Here is a 22013-nt window from a genome sequence, read left to right as displayed (position 1 = left end):
TCCTCAGATGCCTGCTTCTAGAACATGTCCATATAGCCTGAAAATCCTACAACAACCCAGTTCAAACTAGTAATAATAACAACAACAACTTCATTTTTATACCCTGCCTCCATCTCTCCGAAGGGACTCGGGGCAGCTTACAAAGTAACAAGCACAGAGTTAAAACGTAATGCAATGAAATGAAAACAAAACCAAACCAAATAGAAACATATCACAATAAAACATAACATTATGAAAACAGTACCATGGTAGCAATAAAAAGTGCTGAGTTCAGAGGGCTCTGAGTTTGTTCAAAATTCCTAGATAGAGCAATGGGAAAGTGCAAAGTTCAGTGGCAGGGATGGGAGAGTAATGTCCTTGGGCTGTATAGAGTGGAGAGTGGAGGATTGAGGAGTAGAGGGCCATGCTAAAGTATTAAAGGAACAATTCTTGGAACTGCGTAATCAACGGCACAACGGAAACTGTATCTAGCCCATTAAAGTAATCACTGAGGTCACTGTGTGGGAAATACAAACATTAATTAGCTCAGAAAGCGTGCAAACATAGGTTTCTAAATTCTTAGCTGTGATGAATCCGTGTTGGATAATATATCATAATAACACCTAAACACACCTGACCTCATCTCATTTTGAAAGCTAAGTTGGTTAATATTTGGTCTTACTCAGAGCCAAGTATCTTCCTATTTTCCTAATATATGCAAGCTACCATATCATTCTCTTTTTACCCTTCTTTATAGCACATTGTCCAAGGAATGATCAGGTTCAAAATGAGGAGATAGAATACATTCATTTACACAACTGTAAAATTTTCAGAGGAAATTTTTTAGAGGCAAAGATGAAGGACTTTGATTACATCATGAGAAGAAAGGAAAGCTTAGAGAAGACAATGATGCTTGGGAAAATGGAAGGAAAAAGGAAGAGGGGCTGACCAAGGGCAAGATAGATGGATGGTATCCTTGAAGTGACTGGCTTGACCTTGAAGGAGCTGGGGGTGGTGATGGCCGACAGGGAGCTCTGGCATGGGCTGGTCTATGAGGTCATGAAAAGTTGGAACTGACCGAATGAATAAACAACAACAACAATTTTCAGGGAACCTCTTTGTAACTCCACTTGTTTTTGTTGTTGTTCATTCATTCAGTCGTCTCCGACTCTTCGTGACCTCATGGACCAGCCCACGCCAGAGCTCCCTGTCGGCCGTCACCACCCCCAGCTCCTTCAAGGTCAAGCCAGTCACTTCAAGGATGCCACTTAGTACTTCCCAATTTCAACATCTCCTTTTTTCAGATTGGGCCACCCTATTCTCCCCTCCACCTCCCCCTAGCACTTAGAATACACCATAAACAATGAAGAACCATTTAACTAACTGTGGCCATCTTCCTCCTGAGATTATGATGGCAACAGCTGGAGGTGCTTTTCTCTCTTATGCGAGAGTCAAAATGACAACATTCCAAGACAATAAAATCATTTATGCCGTGTTTCTGAGATGATCTCCTTGTTTGACACCCCTTAAGGGCAATCAAACTCAAACGGTGAGCAATCAATAGCCTCCCTTTCACAACGGTACAATTGTCTTTCCCCTTCAGTCTCAAGAGAGGATGTACTACAACCCCCTCATTCTTGTTACCAAGACAATTTCATTAGCTGTTGATTATGCAATCAAGGGAATGCAGCAGGCTCCATTAAGTAATCCTTTAATGAAGGGTTTTATCACACCGCAATGTTATTTCTGTATTCATTACAATTCTCATTTGGGTGTGTGCATATGCGGGAAAGGGGGTAGAGTAAACTGAACACACAAAGATACACGGATCTTAAGTAGACCTAAGGAGAAGTCATTAAAGGAATAGCTTAAAAAATAAGGCTAGCAATTAGATCACATTTGTACAACAGGAAAAACCAGCAAGGAGGAGAGAGGATAAAGTCTATGAGATTCTACTCAACAGAAATGATGGCATTGAACCTGGTCATGTTCCTTTTTAATATCACCAAAATTCCCAAAATCAAGGTAGAGATACTTTCATCTGAGAAGAAAACATGGCCATTTCACGATTAGGACAGAAATTCTAAAACATCATTAGCGCACAAACACGAATCAAGGAACTTGAAAGGCACTGCAGACTACTTCAACCAGAGAAGTCAGCCATAGCAGAGCACTTGATGAACCAACCTGGACACAACATATTATTTGAGAACACAGAAATGCTGGATCACTCCAACAACCACCATGTCAGATGACACAGAGAAGCCACTGAAATCCACAAGCATGGATTTCAGTGGACAATTTCAACAGAAAGGAGGAAACCATAAAAATGAACAAAATCTGGCTACTCTAAAATTAGAATAGCACAACAACAGAGAGGAAACAAACAAGGACATCTAATCACCTCTCAACAAAAGATTGCTCCAGGAACTGCTAGGCAATCAAATGCTAATCAAGGTGGTCAGTTGAAACATTCACACCTAGCTCCAGCAGACCAAAGTCCTTTGTCCCACTCTGGTCATTCCACAGATATATTAATCCTTTTTCCTAGTTCCAACAGACCTCACTACCTCTGAGGATGCTTGCCATAGATGCAGGCGAAACATCAGGAGAGAATGCCTCTAGAACATGGACATATAGCCCGAAAAAAACCTACAACAACCCAATCATTAGTTTTGGATTTCATCTCCAAGCAGATTCCTCCATTTTGGCCAATGGTCAGAGATTTTAAGAGCTAATGCCCAAACAACCGTTGCAATAGAAAGAAAATGAGAAGTAATGCCAGAACTTTAAGGATTTGTGAGGTTATTACCCTTCTGGCATCATCATCATCATCATCATCTACTTAAAATGGATATTTACTTTTCTATTCCATGCGGTAATCATCTTCAACATAGCTACTTCTGCTATTGAGCTTCTTAACTAGTGTAGGACATCAAATGATAGTGTATGATTTAGCACAATGATGGCTCAGTATATTTACCTTGCTTCTAAAAGTCCCCAAATGCCACTTTAGAACAATTTTATACATTATACAAAGTTATTTAATATCCACTCATTTGAATTCCACAATTACCATTCTGTTAAACTGGATGTATTTTTAACATTTCTTCGAATTGTGGTCTGAAAACATCTGAAGGACAAAGCTTGCCTGGCCCCTACTACCGATGGTTCAGTGAATGGTTAATGAAAGCCCCAAAGTGGTTGCCACCACTCTGTGTCTAAATAACATACCTATTGTTTTGGAAATAGCGACAGCATCTTGGGGAAATGTATGGGAATTCCTCTCCATTCACATTTCAAAGCTAATTTACCATATTCATATTTTCAGAGCCTGCAGAACACACACCTAAACCCACAAAGATATTGTTTGCCTAATACTGTTTGCCTAGAACATGTAGAACTCCCTCCCTGGTGAGATTAGATCAGCCCCCTCTCTCCTGTCCTTCAAAGGCTGTGGGACCAAGCCTTTGGGACAGTGCAATCAGGTAATAGTAGGAAACCCTACCCTGCTGACCAGATCTGGTATGGCTGTTCTGAGATGGTTTAAACAATTGGTTTTAAAGTGGATATAACTGATTTTAATGCATGTGTATATCTATAGTTTATGTTCTGGCATTGAATGTTTGCCTTATATATGTTGCACTGAGTCCCTTTCAGCATTGAGAAGGGTGGAATATAAATGCTTTAAATAAATAAATACAAAATTGTAAAGGAGTGATGCAGAATTCTGAAATAATGTGTACAGAAATTTGTTTATTTTGCTAAAGCTGCTGAACACATGGAAAAACTGCTTGGAAGAATATGCATACAATTGAATAAGTGTGTACAAAAAGCATTAGAAATGAGAATGAAAAATGTGTTTTGTCAAAAAATGTGTATAAAAATATTTAGGAATCCAGAAAGGGGGGAAATGTAATCAGATGTTGAAATACGGCAAAATAATTTTAACTGGAGAAATGGGAGGCTGGTTGAAATTGACTAGGTTAGGTTTGCCTATTCCAACAACTGGGAAAGGAATGGAGAGAGTGGTTTTTGTAGTTTAAGATAATGGGAGTTGAACTCAAAAACATTTAACAAGCAAATGATTGGGGACAGCTGCAAGAATTATCCAGTCCGCAGTTTTAACTACTCTGTTATGCAACTGCTTTATTTACATATTCCTTGTATTTAGAAAATAAATAAGATCTCAGCTTGGAAAAAAGTGAGAGTATAAATGGATAAATGGATGGATGGATAGATGAAATACAATGGTATCCCTCTGAACTTCCTTTGATGGATCATTTCTATGGTGATTAAACACTACCCTGCTGGTTCAGAATAAAGGCCTTCCTCGTCCAGCCTTCTTTGGTCACTGAGATAGATAGCCTTCCATGGTTCTTGAAATCTCATTAGCAGAGTCCATTATGAGGCTAGACAGAATTAGTCAGTCCTCCATATTCACAGATCCCGGACTCATGAGTTCCACCATCCACAGCTTGGGAACATTTTTTTTAAAAAAAATTCAAAAAGTGAAACCTTGATGTTGTCTTTTTATATAAAACCCACCGTCTCTCAAAGCAGTTGCTCTACTCCGAACTCAAGAACAGAAAATGGAATATTGGTGGGCAGGAAAAAAGATTTAAAGATGGGCTCAAAGCCAACCTTAAAAATTCTGGCATAGACACTGAGAACTGGGAAACCCTGGCCCTTGAACGCTCCAGCTGGAGGTCAGCTGTGACCAGCAGTGCTCTAGAATTTGAAGAGGCACAAATGAAGGGCGAAAGAGAGAAACGTGCAAAGAGGAAGGCATGTCAAGCCATCCCCAACTGGGACCCCCTTCCACCTGAAAACCAATGCCCTCACTACGGGAGAACATGCAGATCAATAGGGCTCCACAGTCACCTACAGACCCACTGGTAGTACACCGATCTTGGAAGACAATCCTACTCGGACAACGAGGGTTCACCTAAGTAAGTAAGTAAGTATAAAACCCACCATTTTATTATGCTATTTTATATAATCTTTCAGTGTCCACTGTTCTGGAAGAAGAACCCTATAAGTCAGTGGTTCTCAACCTGTGGGTTCCCAGGTTGAGAACTCCCAGAAATCCTGGCCAATTTACCAGCTGTTGGGATTTCTTGGAGTTGAAGGCCAAAATATTTGTGGACCTCTATGTATGAACAACAAAATTGCTAATTCGAAGCACATTCTGGGCATTGAAGTAGTCTTCGAATAGGTCTACTCACACAAGTTTAGCACTATACCCCAAGGGTCAGTAAGTACCCAAAGACACAAAAACCCACCACTCAACATGTTCATAGGGAATAAAGTTTGCTACTGGGCCAGAAAGCCGGCCTGAGTCCCTCTATGGAGGTAGAGAAGATCGGGATACAAAAGGTTTAAATAAATAAATAAATCTATATAAATAAAATGTAATGTTTGTTTGTGGGTGTTGCAACTCAGGGTAGTTTTCACCTTGCTCCAGACACCACCACACCAAGGCTGTAGGTTTATGTAGTTTATTCAGGAAAGCAAAATGAAAACAAAGAAATAAAAATGCAATAGTTTCATGGCAAAACAGACTTAAATGTAAAAGCAAAGTTCCCAAGATCCAAAGGCAAAAACATGAAGCATAATCCTTTAGCAATGGTCAAACAAAAGTCCATGGTAAAACAGTTGAAAACAAGACCCAAATCCCAGACTCAGGAAGCCAAATGCATGCTGCGAAATGTCAGGACAAATCCCAGAAGTTAACATGGAAAGAGCAATGTTGGACTGACAACAACTGCCTGTCAGCTACAAGACTAAATACCCTTTGCGAACATGAAAGCATTGCGTTGACCTTGGGCACCTTTGGCTTCTCGCTTGCTGGCCAAGCGAGTGCTTCTCCAAAGCCTTAATTGCAAACGATCTTGTCTGCTCATTAATTCATTATCTGCAAGGCTATGCAACCCCTTATCTGGGTCCAGCTGGGACGGATCCTCCACCTGGCCGTGTGAGATTTCACTCTCGCTATCAGTCTCTCTAACTGCAGGAACATTCCTTTCCCCTGAGAACTGACTTGCTGTTTCTCCTTCAGCAGCCACCCCCACCTGAAACATGTACAGGAATCTGTAACCCATCAGCCTCCTCATCATCCTGTAGGCCAAAGTCAGGCTCAGAAGGCCCAGACAGACTCAGAGTCAAGCTGAGTCACATCACTGGATGAATTGACACCAAATTTGGACACAATACAAGTATCAGGCCAACAAGTGACCATCACTCTGAAAAACACTGAAAAACACAGCAGAAGAGACTTAAAAAGCAATAAAAAACCCAATAACGACATTATAATGCATGCGCAAAACCACATATATACACAAACACACATATACACAAATATATACACACATATGCACACAAAAGACATATACTCAGACTGGGACACAGCAACATGTGGCAGGGAACAGCTAGTAAATATTAAAATGCTTTCAGTCAAGCAACGAGCTGTTTGCATTCTGTGCTGAAGATGTTCTCTTTGGCACCTGAAGCATCCTTGAGAAGATGCTCTATGAAAAGCAAAATATCACCCACTCAAAATACTTTATATATTCTTATGATTATAAAGAGGAATGAGTTTGTAGTTTGGGTATCTACTTTTTTAACACTCCCACCCAAATACTTGGTATGCCCTTTTATAGACCTTTCTATGGTGCATAATTGATTTTTCCATGAATGAGCAGAGTCAATGTCTTAAGGATGTTCTAATTAATTCATGTCTACTGCTGATCTTTAAAAACAAAAATTGAAGATTTCTGGCTGTAAACTTTAATGGATTCTTGAAAAATCTGTCAGCGGCTTTTATTCCCGCCTCCTGTTTGAGCATCACAACATCTAAGCATTTGCTCCAAATGCAACTTTCCTCAAAGCTCCGAAAAATCTGTAGTTCTCTCCGTTTTTGTTTACTTCATGTTTTAATAACACTCATAATCACCCACTTTTTTAGTAAATGTTGCAAGGCAAACTTGAGCTCAGCTAGATGACAGGGAATTTAAAGTGTGAATATAAATGGCTTTAAAACACATTTTAATAAGGCACATGAAAACTAAGTTTTAAATGCTGAGACTTTCACCCCCATGACTCTAACTCAAAACTTTCAGACATTTAAATCAAATGTAATCATATCGTTTTACTAGACTACTAGATTGACAATTCTTATATTTCCTAAGTGGCATGCTGTATTTCTTCCATGCTATATTGGTAAGTAGTGTTATGGAAGATGGCAGAGAAGGAGTATACATACAGGCAGTCCCTGAGTTACAAACATTCAACTTACAAATGACTCATAGTTATGAATAGGGCTGAGACAACAGGAAGTAAGAGAAATCTACCCCCAGGAAAGGAAATTCACCCCTGAAAGAGATATCATGGGAAGAGGAGTTTCCACTGAAGCTTCATTACTAATCCTTGTTTGTTTATTTATTTAAAACTTGTATATCCCGATCTTCTCAACCTCCGTAGAGGGACTCAGACAGGCAACAAGCCAAATTTTTCAAAATCCAAGTGTCACAGGGACAGAAAGTAAGGTGAAATCTTTTGAACGGGGACATGGGCAGCAAAATGGCTCCAATATAAACCCATCTGCTGTCAATCTGGGCTGGTAGAACCAACCCCTTTTCTTTGCACTCATTCGTATAGGGAAAAGGGGATGGACCCCAACGTTGTCACCCTTGTCACTGTGCCAGATGGCCAGGGAGCTTGAGAGAGCTCCTGGACAATGCTGGGAGCCTTTGCTAATGTCAACAAAGGCATCCCATGATGGATAGAGGCTTTCCCAAGCTTTCTAGCTATCTGCCATGGCAATGGGATCAGCAGGAAAGTGAAAAGTGACAGATCCAGCCGTGCAGAATCAGTTTTGGCCTAGCTGGACTGTGAAGACTTCCTTCCTGCTCTCATGGGCAGAGGACAGAGCGTCCAAACACCTCTGGGGATAGTGTAGGACATTTTTGGTCGGGATTGCGTCCAAATGTTGGTAGATGTAGATGAGCCATATATTGTCATGCTTGGGGAAGAATACCGTTCTCATGTATAGTCTCCTCGTGTTATATCACAATCTACAGGACACCAGGTTGATGTATGCAGCCATTATTGTGAAAAGGACACATTATTGTGTCATGTTTAATTGTGGATTTTACTACCATAGAATATAAAGACAATCATCATTTTTGAAAGTTCTGAGATGAATGAATGGATTACAATGCAATCCACTAATCATGATTCCCTACAATACTCCCTAATCATATTCCCTACAATACTGGATATATTATATCCCTGTCTGTCAGTACCCAAAGAACATCAGTAGGAGAGTTCAACTGTACTTGTGTTCTGTTTAAGTGAATTTTCCATGGGCAGCGAACCAATTTATGAACAGAACCTTGGACCAGATATACCTTTGGTTTGATTTAGCATGGTGCTTTTTCCACATATGGGTACTCTACTGAAAAGCAAGATGAGATATGTGATGCTCAGAACAAACACATGTAGCATGGAAAAGACTCAGGTGAGAAGGTTTAATCCTAATGTTAACTGGAGGTTTTCAAACTAGGTATCTCCAGAAAACTCCCAAATAGTTTTCATCTTCTGCAGTAAAGGGTCTCTTGAAAATTTTGAAATATCCCACATAAAAATGGTCTACTTTTGTTAACTTTTTTTTTGAAGTTTTCAGTGAAAAGAAATGTAAGAATCTTTGAACAGAAATGGATATGTTCTGCACAAAAGGCAACATTCTGCAAAGATACAGAATGGGGGAGGCCTGGCTCGAGAGCAGTACGTGTGAAAAAGATCTCGGAGTCCTCGTGGACAACAAGTTAAACATGAGCCAACAGTGTGATGTGGCGGCAAAAAAAAAGCCAATGGGATTTTGGGCTGCATCAATAGGAGCATAGTGTCTAGATCTAGGGAAGTAATGCTACCCCTCTATTCCCCTTTGGTTAGACCACACCTGAAATATTGTGTCCAATTCTGGGCACCACAATTCAAGAGAGATATTGACAAGCTGGAATGTGTCCAGAGGAGGGCGACTAAAATGATCAAGGGTCTGGAGAACAAGCCCTATGAGGAGCGGCTTAAGGAGCTGGGCATGTTTAGCCTGAAGAAGAGAAGGCTGAGAGGAGATATGATAGCCATGTATAAATATGTGAGAGGAAGCCACAGGGAGGAGGGAGCAAGCTTGTTTTCTGCTTCCTTGGAGACTAGGACGCGGAACAATGGCATCAAACTACAAGAGAGGAGATTCCATCTGAACACGAAGAAGAACTTCCTGACTGTGAGACAGAGGCTGGATGGCCATCTGTCAGGGGTGATTTGAATGCAATATTCCTGCTTCTTGGCAGGGGGTTGGACTGGATGGCCCATGAGGTGTCTTCCAACTCTTTGATTCTATGATTCTATGAAGTACACAAAAGGCAACAAGTACACAAAAGGAAGAGGGGCCGACCAAGGGCAAGATGGATGGATGGCATCCTTGAAGTGACTGGACTGACCTTGAAGGAGCTGGGGGTGGTGACGGCCAACAGGGAGCTCTGGCGTGGGCTGGTCCATGAGGTCACGAAGAGTCGGAGATGACTGAATGAATGAACAACAACAAACACAAAAGCTACAGTCTGCACAGAAAGTACATTCTGCACAAGAGGAGGAACTATGCATACTTTTGCTTCAAGTCATTTGGGTAAAGGATGAATAATAAACATTATAAATGACTGTGAATATAGTTGGGTTTTCATATAGTTCATGGCAGGGGAAAGCTGTGAAAGTAAGACTGAAAAAGGAGGAAAGCTGGTCTAATACTTACAGGAATTTTGCCAACTATTAATCCCAATGATGGTGAAGTGTTGACTTACTGATGCAATAACATCATGGAGTTTATAGTTTGTGGATCACTTGCTAATCGTGGGAATAATTTTTACTGAAATCAGGGTCCATAAAATATGCGGGTTTAGAAGAACATGCTCTTCAAAAATGTGCTGAGATCTCCCAAGAGCACAGTAGACAGTCATATGATTTTACATTTCTCATTCAAGATGGATTTTCCACATCTTGTACATAATTGTTGCCTTTCCTTGGAGGAGAGATCCAAAAGACTGCTTGGAGTATAACAAACACAGTTCTTATTAATTATCCCTTTCCCTCAAGTTTAATTCAGTGATCCATTTACTCATACTTTGTTCAGTAAATGGTCATGGCATGATTGTATTTACAGAACAGCTTTTCGAGCCTCGAAATGATGGAAGAGCTCTGGCAAAGAAAACATTGCAATGGATCCCACCGGAACATTTCAGCCTTGATAGTGAGCTCATTTTGGGATGGGCTGTGATCAGAGTTTTTCACTGAGGCAAATAATGATTCTTTAAAAAAGAAAATATACCCACATCTCCTTAAAGACTAACCAAGAGAACAAAGTTGGCAACACATTTGTAGACTAATTCACACTGTTTGATATTTTAACTGCCAATTCACAGCTATGGAATCACGGAAGTTGTAGTTTTACAAGATCTTTAGCCATCTCTGCCAAAATGTGGTGGTGTCCCACCAAACTACAACTCAAATGATCCGATAGGATTGACTCACGGCAGTTAAAGTGGTGTCAAACTGCATTAATTCAACAGTGTAGATGCTCCAAGTCTTCTTCTTCAGATACATGGCTATGCTCTTGAATTATACCTAAATCAGCAATAGTAAAGTATTTTTAAAATCTGCAATTCTATTCTTATGTACAAGCCTCTTACGAAATAAATATTCTGCACAAAAGGCAACAAGCCCATTTTTTGACTGCAATACATGTCTAAAGTTGTAGTTTTACAAGGTCTTTAGCCTTCTCTGCCAAAGAGTGTTGGTGCCACACCAAACTACAACTCCAATGATCCCATAGCATTGACTCATGGCAGATAAAGTGGTGTCAAACTGCATTAATTCAATAGTGTAGATGCTCTAAGTCTACTTCTTCAGATACATGGCTATGCTTTTGAATTATACCCAAATCTGTAAGAGTAAAGTATTTTTAACATATATTCTTATATACAAGCCTCTTAAGAAATAAATATAATGCAATGCTCATTATTTTATTGACTGCAATACGTGTCTAAACAAGCGACATAAAAGCAATGGGTCTTGATTCATGCTAGCACTTCTTAACCTTTGCTTTTTCAAAGGAAAATGTCACTTGTTTGAGTCATGATGCCAATGCACGGAAGACAAGTTTAAATCAAAATTGGCAACAAATTGCTATGTCTGTACTCATATTCGCAACACATAAACTTTCCTGTTTCAGTCTTCAAAGCATTTACTCAAAAGAAATTTTGTCAAATTGCTATCAGGTGGCAAATCATCTCAGGTATTCAGGCTCAAACTGATAGAAATGGTTTTGTTGCCGATAAACCTGCAATCACGAGGGGAGAAAATTGCAATGTTGAATTCCTACAAGCAATTGTGTCAATAGGTATGTCAATTCACACACAGCAAAATCTGAAGGAACTGGGTAGCACGTATGGACTGCAGGCAGCTATTCAGTTCTGCTATTGTAGATGACTCAATTCTGTCATGGTCTGGCTTGCTATAGAGATGACTTGATTTGCCATACACAGGAATGGCTAGACCTTTCCATGTCCTTGGTATAGTGAATCTGCCCAGGGTTTTATTCTGATTATAAGAGGAGCTATCCAAGGTGAAAGCTGCTGGGAGAGGGTCTAGCATCCTGGATAGCTCATTTAAAATTTGGAATAAAATCGACAACACAACCCGTAATCCTGAAAGTACCGTTTCTTCACTACTGTATTCTGAAATCTGATTCAATTGCAACCCCCCCCCCCCCAAAAAAAGAAGCTGTGCTTTTCATCCTTGTGCTACTGCATTGATTTAATATCACAGTACCCTTTAACAAGAAGCGAGTAGCAATAATAATAAATATGATAATAGTTTCATTTCTTGCCCACCTCTCCTTACGGCTCAAGGCAGGTTGTTGCATTACAAAAACATAAACAAACACATAATAATTTTAAAACACTCAGTAAAATATGCATATCAAAACATACCTCCATAAAATACATATCAAAATACACAAAAAAAATTAGGCATACAATGGAGTTTAAAAATCTTCATTAAAACTTTCTGGGTAGGCCTGTTGAATTCAGCAGTCGGAGCTCTACCTGCAGGTCGTTCCATAGTTGTGGAGTGGCCAAGAAAAGGGAATGTGGGTGGTGGTTGCCAGTCGGGTTTTGGCTAGTTGGAGTAACTGCACCCCAAAGGACCTAAATGGGTGGGGCAGATTTTATGGGAGAAGGCAATCTTTAAGTAACATGGACCCAAACCATGAAGAGCTTTAAAGGTCAAAACCAACACCTTGTACTTTGCCCAGAAACTAATTGGCAGCCTGTGGGGTGAATTTAGGATCGGTGTAATATACTCCTAGATGTTCCCGTAACCAGTCTGGCTGCCATATTTTGAACCAGCTGGAGTTTTTGAAATTGGTACAAGGATAGCCCAATGTAGAACATGTTGCAGAAGTCCAAACCTGATGTTACCAGTGGGTGCACTACTACTGTCAGATCCTCCAATTCTAGGAAGGGGAGCAGCTGGCGGATCAGCTGAAGCTGATAGTAAGTACTCCTGACTGTCGCATCTACCTGGCCTGACATTTGGAGAGATGGATCCAGGAGCACTCCCAAGCTGCGAACACTGTCTTTCAGGGGGAATGTAACCCCAACCAGGACTGGTTGATCCATTGATGGCGGGGGGGAGGGGCCCGCCATTGACTGGTCTGCACTGCAGCGGAGAGTTCCGCAGTTCCTGGTTGTCACAATTGGAAGAAACGAGTGAAATGTGCTCCAACAGGCAGTTCAATAATAAGACTGCACTCAGCCTTTCCTTGCTTTCCCTTCTGCCTACCTTGTAACATTCCCCCTAATAAAAGTACTTGAATCTTGCAACATTTTATCTTTCCGCATGCTACTTTTGTATCCTTTCTTGACTCAAGCCAAATAACCTTGCAATAAACCTTTTTTTGGGCCCTGGAGAGCCGTGAGCCCGCGGGGGGCGCCTTCGAATGCCCCCCGGACCCCGAATCTGCGTTCGCTTAGATCGTGGATACCGAAACCGCCATTTCAGACCCCCTTATCCACAGGAACACCTAAGATGGCGGATCGCCGCCGTTCCAATTTTATATTTTTCTGCAACTAATTCTAAGACTAACTGTCATTTCCCTTTTCTCGTTTTGGGCTCCTTCACCCGGGGAAAAATTAGTTTTGTTTTAAGTATTTTATCTTGCAGAGAAACAGCTGATTGTCAATCTGACTGGGTTTTCCGCTCCTCCGCGGCAGCGCTCGCTCCCGCTTGGATCCAACAGCCAGGGACCCACTGCGGCCACCCGCAGGAGTCCCGGAAAGGCGGCCAGGCATGGACCCTGGCCCCAGTTCAGGGAAATGTAGTTTCCCAAAGGACATTGCTCCACAGACCACAGCCAGGAAACCTCCCTTGGACTCTCTTGTTTGCCCTCTCCTATTGACTTTCTGCGCCACATCCCGGACTGTTTTCTGCCACATTTTAAACGTAAACCTCCAGCTCAGGCTTGCTCCGATTCGCAAGCAGCCTCCGCTTGCGTGTGCCTCCACCAGGAGTCCGTGAATTTCTTTCTATAATAAAGTAACTGGATATTTTTATTAATAAACTTTCGCTGGAGATGGGAATGGGATTTGTAATATGAAATGTATAAGATATATGAAATGTATGTAATAGAATGAGATATACTTTGGTTCCCCTCCCCGCTCTTCCTCTCTGACCCCCTTTGCCCCAAAAGGGGGCAAATAAAAATAAAAGGAATGTGACCCAAGGATTACTACCAACAGAGAGGAAACCCTTTGTCCTCCAAAGACCAGTCCATATTTACATTTGCATGGGCCCGTGATTGATTCTGTCTCAAGGCTTATTTTCAGAGCAGACAATAAGATAAGAGATAGGTCAACAGAAACTCAGGAAAAAGGACTGATTATATCAATTTCTAAGGTATTTGTTGATCCCTCTTGTTTACAAGGCCCCGCCCTTGTCTGCAAGACTCCGAGGTCCAAATACCATCAATAGCTCTTTCTTTTCACCTTTTCAAACTCCCTCCCAAATCCGATCATGGGCCAGGAAACCCATTGTCCCCCCTGCCTGCCACTCCGCTGATAAGAACAAAGGCTCCATAACAGCTGGCGGATGCCCCCTGGGGCATCCAATTTCCCCCGAACTGTCAAACTTTGTCCCGCCTCCTGCCTGCTGATTGGACCATCTTCAGAGGCGCTAGGAAGGCGCCGATTGGCCCCCTGGAGGCGGCAACGCTCGCTGATTGGTCAAGGGGTGGGACGTGCAGCCCAGCCTCCTCCCAGCTGTTCCGGGGCCAGCCAATCAGGGTGAAGCCAGATGACGGAGGGCGGGCGGGATTTTCAAACTGTTTTTCCTTTGTTCTGACTGTATAAAAATGCCGGAAAATCTTTGTGCTGTATGCTTGTATGTGAACTATCACTGCAATCGCATCCTTTTCAGCTGAATCGCAGAAATAAACGCTTCGGTCACTGGATACCTCTTCAGCCTCTGGTGAGATTAATTCTTAATATTCTTGCGCTTTGGATTGGCTCTCGCTGGCTGCTCACCGAGGTCAAAGACCCCTTTAGCGGTCTTCAGGGATCTCCCCCGCTGGGAGAGCCCCACAAAAGAGCTCGATAGCACCGTGATGGCAAGCACCTCTGTTTTGTCTGGATTTAGTTTCAATTTGTTTTTCCTCATCTATTAACCCCTTCAGGCATTCATTCAGAGGAGACACACTATCCTTAGCTGTAGCTGCTTTTTTTCCCAGTCCTGTTCAACATCTTTATTTTTTTTAATAAATTTTTATTAAATACATAGATACATAAATACATAGATAGAGGGAGAACAATATATAGCGGATAGTGCAGTAGGAAAAATACAGGGGTGCCCTGTTATTGGCGATACTCCCAAGGGATGTAGGGTGGGGAGGTAGGTAGGGAAGGGGTCGGATGAAGATGGGGCGGGGGTAGAGGGGTGGGTGGGTGGGCTATAGGGTAGTTAAAAACTTTGAGCTTCCATCTATTCAATGAGGATTTTCTATAAATATTTTCAGTTTAGCTTAGAAATAAATAAATAAAATCACAAAAGAGTAAATCACAAATCCAGTGTCGCAAGAAAGGAAGCTGTAGCTGCTTTTGAAGGCATGGAGAAATATATTTGGGTGTCATCAGCATACTGATAACACCCTGCCTCATGCCTATAGGTGATCTCTCTCAGTGGTTTCATGTAAATATTAAAAAGCATTGGGGATAGAATGGCACCTTTTTGGAGGAGTGGCTATCTCCAAGTGCCACCATCTGGAATCTGCCTGAGTGTTACAACTGGAACCAGTGCAGCACAGTGCCTCCGATACCCAGCCCCCCCCCCCAGGTGTTTCATAAGGATATCATGGTCAAAGATATTGAAAGCCACTGAGAGGTCTAGAAGCACCAACAGGGACATAACCCCCCTGTCAGTGTTGTGACAGAGATAATTCACTAAGGCGACCATAGTCAACCTAACTCCGTGTCCTACTCTGAAGCTAGTTTGAATGGGTCAAGGAAGTGTGTGTCATCCAAGACTGCCTGAGGTTGGAGGGCAACTACCTTCTTAATCACCTTTCCCTAAAAAAGGGGGGTTAGACACTGATCTTTAGTTATTAAGGTCCAGGGGATCCAGGGAGGGCTTTTTCAACAGTGGTCTAACTACTGCTTCTTTTAAACAAAATGGAAAATTTCCCCTCCCTGAGAAATGTGTTAATAATGTGTTATATTTGTGATCAAATTGCACCTCCTCCCTGGACAACCAGCTAAGAAGGACAAGTATCAAGAAAGCAGGTTGTCCTTCTTACTTGCCCCAGCAGCTTGTCCACATCAACAGTACAGTCAGCCCTGCACACTTACAGGCTTAAACTTTTGTGGATTTGAGAATTGGGTTAATATGTTTTCTCTAGGAATATTCAAGCTCTCTGGCACAAGTTAGGCTGGATGACCTTGAGATTCCTAGAGAGAACACTTCTCTATGTATTTTTAGGACCTCTAGTGTGATTCTGCGGTCATCATCCAATAGGCATTGAACACAGAGTTGTATTGGAGACCCTAGAAATTTTCAGAGAAGATTTCTCTCAGTTAAAAGAAGCACATTTTTAGTTTTTTTCCACTTTCATGGACACCAACCTCCATGAAAGTAGAAATCCTGCTGTATATGTAAAAGTGAACTAAATATTGCAGGGTATTAAGTCAGACCAAGAAAAAGATAAATATTTTTCAGCTGAAAACGTTCTCTGTGATTTTGGTCCACACAACATTTTTGAGTGGAGATAGAAGAACACTCATGTTACTCCCACAATGCCAGAGGGAAGCCAACACATGGTGTAGAAGGATGAGTGTCTAAGCCAAAGGCAAACAGATAGTGAGGAGAGGGCTTAAAAGAGTCAGGGTAGACCAGGAAAATGAGTTGATTTTAGAAACAACCAAGAATCTCTAAGTTGAAATTTCTGGCTGTCATTGGTTCAGCAACATCTTCCTGTTTTGATAATTGTCTACTTGGAAGATGGCCCATCAAGAGTAGGGAAGCTCAAATGGTTGCTAGTGCAAATTTCCAAACATTTCCCACTTATTTTTTTGCCTATGGAGAACAAATGGTATCTATTATTTTCACTTTCCTCAAAATATCTTCATCAACAGCCCTCTAAAATTCATCAGGCTAATTGGTAGTGAATGGGCACAAGGTCAGTCACTGAGTTCACAGGTGACTAGGTATTTGAAGCTGAATCTTGTTGTATAGAGCCTGACACGATAGCATATATCCATTTTACATTGGATTTTCAGATGTCCAAGGTGAGTTCTTCCCTGCCTTCTCTACTAGCCCTTGTGTCTTTCGCTTATGTGGCCCTCAAATCCCCCCCTCCCCTAACAAATCCTGCCAAGAAAATTCTTTGATAGAGTCACTGTAAACACCTTAAGGTTGTAATAAATCTGAAATGATTGGAAGGCACACAACAGCAACAAAGGATGATAACAATAATTATAACAGGGCTAGTATAACAACAACAGACGTAATCAAGGAAAAAGAAAGGGGTTTATGGGTTCAGATCGTTTAACTTTCAAACTGAATAAAACTTTATATTTATTTTATTTCATTTTTGGTTAGGATTATGGCCTTGGAGGAAGGTATTAACACCCTTGAAAGTGGCAGCACTTTGAACATCCACTGTAGCGAATCCATGCCTAACGGTGCTTCAATAACTGCAACACAGTCCATTTAAGAATCGAAAGCATCAGCAGCAATGAGAGTTCAAGCCTAAACCCCTAAGACTCTGGGCTCCTTTTAAAAAACCACAAGCATTGCAATTTAATTCCCTGCGTACTTATACTTGGAGGGAGATCTCACTGGAATCAATGGGATTCAAGGCCAATCACTATATTTTGATTGCTTTGGAAATAAGAATCAGTAGGCCACAAGCAGGCAAAGTGCTAGATACTATTGTATTGCAACTCCCAGCAGTCTCAACAGTGACTATGTTGGCTAGTGCTAATTAGTACTTTGCCAAGTCTTATGTTGTTGTTGTATACTCAGGGCATTCCAAAGTAATGTGTGGAGCCCCCGGTGGTGCAGTGGGTTAAACCCCTGTGCCGACAGGACTAAAGACCGACAGGTCGCAGGTTCAAATCTGGGGAGAGGCGGATGAGCTCCCTCTATATGCTCCAGCTCCTCATGCGGGGACACGAGAGAAGCCTCCCACAAGGATGATAAAACATCAAATCATCCGGGTGTTCCCTGGGCAACGTCCTTGCAGACGGCCAATTCTCTCACAACAGAAGTGACTTGCAGTTTCTCAAGTCGCTCCTGACATGACAAAAAAAAAAATCCAAAGTATTGGCAAACTTAAAGGAAGCTGGGTTGTAGTTGTTGTTTTCGCAAGATCTCAAGGAAGTTTGCCATTGCTTTCTTCTAAGGTGGAGAGAGTGTGACTTCCCTAAGATCACACAGTGGAATAATAATAATAATAATAATGATAATCATCATCATCATCATTATTTATACCCCGCCACCATCTCCCCAAAGGGGACTCGGGTGGCTAACATGACGTCATGCCTGAAAATACAATACAGCAAAATAAAATACAAAACAACAACAAAAATTACATCACAACAAAATATATAAACTAACAAGATAAAATAAACAGTGCAAAATAACATAATACATTTCCCTGATTTAGTGGGGAATCATAGTCCAACACTCAAATAACATGTCATGATGGCTCTCAGTCTTACTTTGGTCATTCCAATAGCAAACAAACAAACAAACACAAAGATATGGGAAAAGAGGGGAAAAGGAAGAGAGTTTTTTCTTTAAAAGGTACATTTAAAATCAGACATGTAGATTTGTTTGGGAAAGAAGTGGACCAGTGTTCTCCAATACAATAGCATAGGCACTTATGCCATCTCCACATCATGCATTTATGTCATATATGACATCAAATGTAACTCTGATGTTGAAATATGTGGTTCTCTCTGACCAATAAACACGGATTACAGTATAGCCGTAGCATTCTGCTGTTGTCTCAATGACCACACTAGAAGGAACTTAAGGGCTGAAGTGTTATGAGTTGCCATTTAAATGCACAATGTGACTCATCCTTGGCATGAAACTGCATTTGTGTAACTGGGAACAAGCAGATGTTTCCACGGGTTAGTGACATTTTACCCATTTTGGAAAGCCATCTGCCACTTGTTTCTACTTTTCCTCTGCTTTGGGGCTGCATGATCCTCCCATGTTTGGAAACATATTCTTGGGATGAATATGAAATGCAGTTCTGGCAGCAACGTCTATCCATTTTCTGTCACATTTGGGTACTCTCCTAGTCTGTCCACACTTTCTCCAATAGCTAACTTTTAGAAACTCCCATGGCATTGGAATGAGGACTTCCGAATTCACTTGAAACTCCCTTCCTACTTAAATTAATTTGGCTTGGGGCCTTTTAGGCCACAAATGGAAGAATATGCTGTTATTCTTCCATTTTAACTACCTTGGAAATAGCCAATGGAATTCTGAAATTTGCAGTTTAGGGAGGGAGGTCTGTACTCACTCAGAGAACTCTATAAATTACAGAACCCAGAATTTCACAGGGCATTGGCATGTCAGTGAAAGGAAAATCGTGGTGCTAGAACGACATCATGAGAAGGGACCTTTAAGTCCTATAATGGTCAAAAGACCTCAAGGAGGCTGAGGAGCACTGGGGTATAATCATCACAACACACAGTGACTGTAAGAAACAATGCCTGGCTCAAGAATGAGAACACTTGACTGGACATGGACCTCCTCATCGAGCATCTACAGTGGAGAATTTATGCAGCATGACATCACTTTAACTGTATTCTATGGGATTCTGCAAGTTGTAGTTTGTAGTTTGGTGAGGCACCAAACTTTGGAAGTAAAGGTCAAAGATTTTGTAAATCTACAACTCCTATGACTCCTTAGCATTGAGCCATGGCAATATAGTGGCATCAAACTACATTAATTCTACAGTATAGATCAAGCTGTGGTCCACGGACCACCAGTGGATCACAAGAACTAAAATATGGTCCATGACCTCACTATGACTACACTGTTGCCATGAGAGTGACTAGTTATTAAATATGGTTTCCTGTTGGTGAACAGATGGCAACTACTGGGTGGCATATGTTCTGTATCAGAAACTAAAGCTGATGTGGTCTATCCAATGCAATTTTCTGAATCAGCATTTCAAATAACCAAACAGAATCTAAAGCTAACCAAAAACTTATTTGTAACCCTTTGGGTACTAATGTTGGAGAGTGGTCCCTGGTCAAAGTGGTCCCTGATCAAGTGATCTTTGGTCAAAAAAAATATATGTTGGGAACCACTGGTATAGATGTATCCAAAGTAACAAGTAGGGTAGTTCCACAAATTTCTGAATTCTTACTATTAATGCCACTGGCATTATCAAACACTCAAAGTTTATGGCTTTTGGGCTGCATTTAGCTTGGAATTAAATCATGGAAAAGTTCCTTATCTGGAACTTTCAGCATCTCCCAGTTACCACAGTAATAACTTAGTATAACTTTGAAGCCGAGCAGAAATAATGTGGCGATGGGCTTCCTGAACAGGCCATTGCTAGATCAACTGCAGACCAAATAAGTAACTTTTCCAAGTTTCCATTCAATTGTAAGTATGAAAGGCAGCCCAAAATTAGAACATGGGAGAGGAACACTGATTTATCTAGAGTAATTTTTAGTTCCAACCTTTTAAAAAGGTCAAAATAATGTACACCATCATGAGTTTGTTTATATATAGCGACCATCAATAGTTTTCCACCAATAGTTATGCCTTTAAAAATGGATGTTTAAATGAGCTTGCCATCCAGGGATGGAAATAATAATTTTAATTAAATAAAACAGCATTTTCCCCTACCAATCTTCACCCTCTTCCAATCCTTAAGAACAAATGCTGCTCATTTACTCTGGCTAATAATGCAGGATGCTATAATCCTTCTCATGCTGGGTATCAATCATACCCAGCTTTATAGCCTGTCACATGGCAGCATAGCATGAAGTGTGACTGTGGTAAATTAAAAAGGCCCATACAAATGTATCTTTCTCTCTGTGTCCTGTTTTGGTTTGCAGAATGTGCTCAACAGTAAACTAAACAACTGGATAATATCTTGAAAAAAATGAAGTAGCATAAATCTGCATTGCGATACAAACTCAATAGTTTCAAATACAATGAAAGACCCAAGTGCTGCTTCATTCATGCCAATGGCCCAGTTTACCAGTACCAGAAGCTGCATTTTATCCCATCATTTAAAATGACCAGAAAATTGCATTACACTGGGACACATGATACCCAACATTATGAATCCTCCCATTGTTATCTATAATACCTTTAGTATGAGTTGATACCTCCTGAAAAGGCCAATCATTCTTAAGGACAACTCACTCACTACAAAAGTTCTACTGGCTTTGAAGATTTTTGAAATGACTGAAATGGAAAAAAAATCTATTTAATTGCTATTGTTTTAACTCTGTATGTATTTATGGTTTTATACTGTGTGATTGATTGTGTCATCGAATTGTTGCCTTTTGTTAGCCGCTCTGAGGAGTCGTCGTCCCCCCCTGCCGCCCCCCCCCCGGGGGGTTGAGAAGAGCGGGGTAAAAATGCTATAAATAAATAAATAAATAAATAAATAAATATTTTGATCAGAGAGATGTTCGACCAACTTTTAAAGGACTGGAAGCTGTTTTGAGATATATAGGAGGCAAAAACTGAATATGTGATATTTGAAAACTGATATAGATGAGAACTGTTTTTAACTTAGAAGAAAAGTAGTTTAATTTGAGATTAAAGATAAGTTTAAGAATCTTGTAATAGGTTGTTGTAGGTTTTTCGGGTTGTATGGCCATGTTCTAGAAGCATTCTCTCCTGACATTTCCCTTGCATATGCGGCAAGCATCCTCACAAGACATGGCCATACAACTCGAAAAACCTACAACAACCCAGTGATTCCAGCTATGAAAGCCTTCAACAATCTTGTAATACCCCTCCCCACAAAAAACAAACTTGTTAGGCTTTGGCTTTATACTAAATCAGGGCTTCTGGTTTTTTTCCCTTGACTCTGTCAATTCTGACTGGCAATAGATCTTAGGGCTGGGCGGTTTTGTTCGTTAATTTCGTAATTCGTTATTAATTCGTTATTTTTTTTGATAACGAAGCGATATTGAGCCATTCAGGAGCAACTAAAAAACGAAATGAATTTTTCCAATTCGTTTCGTAATTGTTTCGAAATTGTTTCGTAATTGTTTCGAAATTGTTTCGTTTTTATTTCGTTATTATTTCCGTATGTCTGGTGCAAGTTGTATAGTTGTTGTTTGTTTTATCAGTGATAAAAAAAAATTATCACACCAACAGTCAACAACAGAGGGAGAGGGAAGCTTCAGAAGTTCCCCCTGTCCCATTTGGAG

The 22013-nt window shown here is 40.9% G+C and overlaps 1 protein-coding gene across 7 annotated transcripts in view; it reads right to left on the bottom strand.

Annotated features, from left to right (window-relative positions):
• Positions 1 to 22013, bottom strand: part of FAT3 (FAT atypical cadherin 3) — a 695104-nt gene that overhangs the window by 101253 nt on the left and 571838 nt on the right. The gene's annotated exons all lie outside the window — the stretch shown is intronic.

This window comes from Anolis sagrei, chromosome 3, assembly GCF_037176765.1.
Source record: "Anolis sagrei isolate rAnoSag1 chromosome 3, rAnoSag1.mat, whole genome shotgun sequence".
Taxonomy (NCBI): domain Eukaryota; kingdom Metazoa; phylum Chordata; class Lepidosauria; order Squamata; family Dactyloidae; genus Anolis; species Anolis sagrei.
Note: the sequence above shows the minus strand (reverse complement) of the source record. Positions and strands in the feature narration are given on the sequence as shown.